The sequence below is a fragment of the Anastrepha obliqua genome, chromosome 4 (genome assembly GCF_027943255.1).
Source record: "Anastrepha obliqua isolate idAnaObli1 chromosome 4, idAnaObli1_1.0, whole genome shotgun sequence".
Lineage (NCBI taxonomy): Eukaryota > Metazoa > Arthropoda > Insecta > Diptera > Tephritidae > Anastrepha > Anastrepha obliqua.
The window spans coordinates 4,230,845-4,236,277 of record NC_072895.1 but is presented as its reverse complement, the minus strand read 5'-3'; the positions used below and the strand labels follow the sequence as shown (position 1 = coordinate 4,236,277).

Genomic DNA, 5,433 nt, shown 5'->3' with positions numbered 1-5,433 from the left:
TCTTCCATTACCTCTGTGAATGCCCTGCCCTATGGAAGGACAGAATGTTAACCCTGGGTAAACCGCTGTTCGAGAGTCTGGAACAACCTGATAAGGCTCCTGAACCGCACAGACTGGATATAGTCATGCTGTAAATAACTGTTAAATAAGTTGGTAACGAGGATGTGGCAACAAAATGGTGCGGAAGCGATAGTTGGATTCTGGAAGAACCACCACTTAAACCAAGCACCAACCAAGGTAAGGGTTATTACAGTTCGTTCACGATACAAATTCAGATATCAATGTAAGTTTGGCACTATGCGCCTCATAATCGGCACTTAAGCTAAGAATAAGAATAATGCAAAATCTACACTCTCGCAAATTTACTTTCTGCCGTATTAGCGCTAGATTAGCATTCACCTTCTAGTTGAGGCTTTTCTGAGGATTAAGAATTAAGAATTAATGTTTAAGACCCCTGAGCCTAAAGTTATATTTAAGATGTACTTTGTATTCCTCAAAAAGTTTATACACTGAATAGTTTTGATGAAATATTTTATAAGCAGCCGAAATAGCTCAGTTGGGAGAGCGTTAGACTGAAGATCTAAAGGTCCCTGGTTCGATCCCTGGTTTCGGCAAGTAATATTTTTAGCCATTCAAAGCAGGAAATTGTGTTGATTAATACAATTTTAGGTTTTTTTATAATATAATATTTTCAAAAAGCTGAATATATTTTAGCCTAATATCAGGTGCTTTCTCCCTGGAAGAAAATGGCATCTCATTAGTCATTATATGGCAACATTACGAAAATATTGAGTCCTGTGAAAATTTTACACATTTCATATGAGAAAAGAACAGCAAAAATTCAACACTTCCGCCAGTTATACATACATTGCATATAAAAAAAGATATGCATACTTGCATATATCGGGTGTATTTTTAAGAGCTGGAGAACTTAAAATGATAATATAAATTATTGTTGGAATGGATTTTTTTTGCAATAATTTGGCAATTATTTTTTTAATTCGATATCCGGCATACATATGTATGTCCGCCGCGGCTATGAGTTTCGTGCTCTATTCGATCAATCCAATTTTTGACTACTTTTTCCAATAAATCTGGCCATATGGCGTCAATGAGAAAATTTAATGTAATGTGGCGAAAAACCTAAAATGAACGAAGTGTCTATGAACTTAGCGAACACATTTTTTTTTTTGTTTAGAGCAGCCTGAGAATAGCTGATAGTTTTTTATGAGGAGCTTTTTCATGGCCGGTTTCGGAATTTTGCCAAAAACACTCTTTCATTTTGATGCAGGGGGATTCGAACCTATGCACTCCCGACTGGTAGTCACGTACCAAACATTCGGCTACGGCGGCCAAATCTTACCGAGCAGAAATGTGAATACAGTTTGCCATTCTCAGCTGTCAAACTATAGTTATCGATACCGATAGTTCCCATGCAGCTAAAAATCACCCGACATATTATTGCCAGATCTAAATGCCACATTTTGATGGTTGGCACAACGTTGCCAATTAATGTGTTGACTGGCAAAATACAGTCGGGACCGGATATAATGAACTAACTATTTCGAGACCTGTTCCCACTTATTCACTATATAAAAAGTTAAAATTTATGTAAATGCAATAAATAATTGGAATAAGTACCCGCTTTTTCTAAGAATCTTCCTCTTAGAAGTACAAATGGTCTGGTGAGAAATAATATTATGACTCTTTTCGTTTATTTTCGAAATTGTTGATTTACACACATAGCTACCCGAAATATTTTTGCCAAGGATGAAACACTAATGTCTTTTCCTTAAAAAATCAAACGCTAAATCTAACATCAAATAACAGCACCTAAATTACAATTTTAATTTTTGATTATTTTGCGTGCTTTTATGCTTTCTGCTTGGAGCTGCTTTTGTTCACTATTTAAAACGCGCGTTCACTATATCCAGGCACAACTGTATTTGCGATTTTGTATAATGGCTTTTACGATCGCTCTCAAGGAGAAGGAACTTTCGGTAAATACTTCAGCGATTAGAATTAAAGCGGTAATTCAGAGGTATTTGCAAATTTAAGCGGCAATATACTCATAGAAGAAGAAAGTTTAGTTTTTTTTATGAAATAATTTAATTAGTTCTCAATTTCAGCCCCATATAAAATTTTCGATTACACAAAGGCAGTTCGACGTATGTGGTATATATCTGGGACCAGGAAGCGGAGAGCCAGAACTTTGTTGGACACATCTATCCGCCGAGTCATAGAAATAGAAGATGGAGCCTTCAACATTTCACTATCTCTCTCGATTTGAGTTGACAGGCTACGACTTTGATGTGACGTCAAAAACGAAAAGAAAAAACACAAAATCACTTCGCTTTTATAATCACTTTTTTCGTCGATTGACAGCTTTTCCCCTTAGGCAAATTCTGATTACTTTTGATTGCAATTTTATTTAATTTAATTGAGTCAAACATACAACCCCAGGTTATTTTTACAATGATTGACCCTAAGAATTGGCCTTAAAAATTAACAACAAAATTAAAGTTGAAATTACAGAAGTGATAAAGAAGCAGTAGGTATTAAAGAAAATATAAAAAATAGTAGCAGTGGTAGAGGTAGGGATTGATTGGAGTTAAAGAATGAGAAATTATTTGAGTGCATTCAGCAAGATTCGGCAAAGTCAAGAAGCAATTCGTTTCTGGAGCGCAAGTTCACTTTTATACTTTTATACAGAGAAGACAAAGTATTGACGTTTAGCGATCTTTGTATGGGTTCCTGAGTAGTGATGATCTTCTGAAGTAACACTACACATTTAAGGGGGGTTACATACGACCAGTAGCGTCAAAAATGCGCTAAATGAAAAACTGTTTTTGGAAGGGATAACAATAGAAATAAATATTAAAAAATTGTATACATTGTTTTTAATACTTAAGGGGACAAATACACATCAAATACGCATCATATCTCCTTGAAATTTTGATGGATCTGTTAAAGGTAAAAAAAAAATTTTGTAAAATTTGGAGTTATAGTTGTCGAGACGGATTTTCGAATTTCGAAAAATTTTGCAATTTACGGCATTTTAAAAAAGGACGCGTTTTACGAAATAAATATCACACTTTAATTATTTTTATAAAATTTTTTAATAAAAGTATCAAAAGTCAAATCTATAGAGAAAACATTTTCGAATATTAAAGAAAAAACACCACAGCAAAAAATATTAAAAACTGTATGAGTTATCATGCAGACCGTGCCAGAAAAAGTAGTTTCGAGAAAAACGAAGTTAAAGTTTGAGGTACAGGAACTCGCGGGCCGCTCTCTACCTGGTTAATGGGCTGTAGGAGCTATACTATTGGGAATTTCCGCATGAAAACTTCACAGTATATTCTTAAGATGCTATACTTTCGAAATATCGAAAAAACAAAAAATCGATTTTTTGAAAATTCTGAACGTACCTATGTAACTCCTTAAACTTAACAAATCATCAAAAGATACCTTCTATTCTATCATTCTTGATAAAATATCTCTAAATACACTCTATATATTGATTAGCTACATTTTCACAGTTTTAATGCAGGTTTCATGTACTCTCTATTTTACAAATACTTTTCGTAGAAATTCTATAGAAAATCGATGTGACATTAAAAATGATGCCACCTCATGGATTTCGAATTTTTTCGCAGCTGGCCGAATTCGGTGAATTCAGTGTTAGGCCTGAATGTCTCTCAGGCAATATATGTATGTATGTATGTATGATATTAAGAAATGTGTGAATGTGGGATGGTGTCGTTTATATAGCCGAAATAGCTCAGTTGGGAGAGCGTTAGACTGAAGATCTAAAGGTCCCTGGTTCGATCCCTGGTTTCGGCATATAATTTTTTTACTTTATTTAATATTTATTTAAAAAAAAAGGTATAAACTAAATATGAAAACAAAAATATTTGTTCAAAACTAGAACCAAAATAATGAGATAAAAATGCTCATGGGATCAGGATTCTTACATTATTGTTAATAAAATTTATTTTTTTTATTTATTAAAGGTTTTTTTTTGTGGCCGTGATGTAGAGTTTAAAATGCCTTCGGACTTACGGTCGTCTGCTGCGCCGAGTGGTGAGCCATTAAACGAATTCCTCTTCTTCTTCTAGTTGTTTCCTCTGCCCCAGAACTACGGTAGTAATTAAGTTCCTATTTGTTTAAGGGTTATCTCAGGCTACAGTGGCCTGTAAAGTAACCAGTGTGTAGGTCTACTCTGTTTTTGCGAAAGTAGGAAAATACTTCTGTAGGTGAGGACAGAAAAGATCCAAGTAGGCGTTCTGTTAAAGACAGCTTCTTCTGCTCTCACCAGTTTTGAAGCCAGCATCATGCTATCGGCTCATCTTCTAATTACAGAGGTAGGTTAAGGTTATCATGTCGGTTAAGCATGTCTGTCCAGGTCAAGTTTTTTGGCGCGCAAGACTCGCTCATGCACATGCCAATAACTTCCCAATTTTCCACGCTTTCTACCAGTTTTTGATGACATTGTCTGCCCTTGAAGGACCTAGTCTATCTTCGACAGTTTGGCGATCTAATTTCCATCTCTCACATTTGAAAAATTTAATTTGAAAAATGTGTGATCTGCATCGTCAATAGGTGCATCTCCGTAGATGCCGTCAGTGGTTTCCGTTTTAAGGCATTTGGGAAAATATCTATATCCAGATAACATCTGAGGAACTGCCTGCCATACCATTTATCTATGTTTGGTATAAATCTCGTCATCCATCTACCTTTCATCTCTGACTCCCACCGCTTTTACTATATTTGTAGAGTGTCCTCTAAAATGAAAAATGATTAAAGAATAACATTTTACAACAATGAATTTATAGCCGAAATAGCTCAGTTGGGAGAGCGTTAGACTGAAGATCTAAAGGTCCCTGGTTCGATCCCTGGTTTCGGCAGAGAACTTTTTAATAAAAAAATACTCAGCGAAATAGGAAATAGAATCTCATGTCCGTTATTGTTGTCAAAAACTAAGAATATTGCGCTGATACTAAGCTGCCGATTTCAGTTGCATGACCTTTAATGACTTAAGGGGGGATTCTACTGTAAAAATCAAATTTTCATGGATTTTGTTTTCATACTTGTATTAATTTAATTAGTAAAAAAAAGTTTAGGGTTACATAAACACAGGTCTTGAGTGTACAAAAAAATTTTTTAAATTTATTTTCATTTCAAAATGGCAGCTGTACAGCCGCTCCCCCGAAACGCCTTTTGAAATCTGCCCACACTGTCGCGCATTTAAAAAAAATCTGAAATGAAAAAAACCAAATTTTTTTTATTATATATCATTATTTTTAGTCGTTAAGCCTATTACTTGCAAAAAAAAAATTTTTTTGTAAAATTTTTGAAGTTTTTAAAAAAATCGACATTTTTTTGTTGTCATTTTGTTATTAAAAAAGGGGTTATAAATAATAAATTTTT

The 5,433-nt window shown here is 34.4% G+C and overlaps 3 non-coding genes across 3 annotated transcripts; all 3 read left to right on the top strand.

The window, feature by feature from the left end:
- The first annotated feature begins 541 nt into the window (after nt 1–541).
- Nucleotides 542–614, top strand: Trnaf-gaa (transfer RNA phenylalanine (anticodon GAA)). Its single transcript has one exon. It is a non-coding gene; the product is annotated as a tRNA-Phe (tRNA).
- A 3,159-nt stretch (nt 615–3,773) lies between these two features.
- Trnaf-gaa (transfer RNA phenylalanine (anticodon GAA)) lies at nt 3,774–3,846 on the top strand. The gene has a single exon. It is a non-coding gene; the product is annotated as a tRNA-Phe (tRNA).
- Nucleotides 3,847–4,837: 991 nt separating this feature from the next.
- On the top strand, nt 4,838–4,910 carry Trnaf-gaa (transfer RNA phenylalanine (anticodon GAA)). Its single transcript has one exon. It is a non-coding gene; the product is annotated as a tRNA-Phe (tRNA).
- The last annotated feature ends 523 nt before the right edge of the window (nt 4,911–5,433 follow it).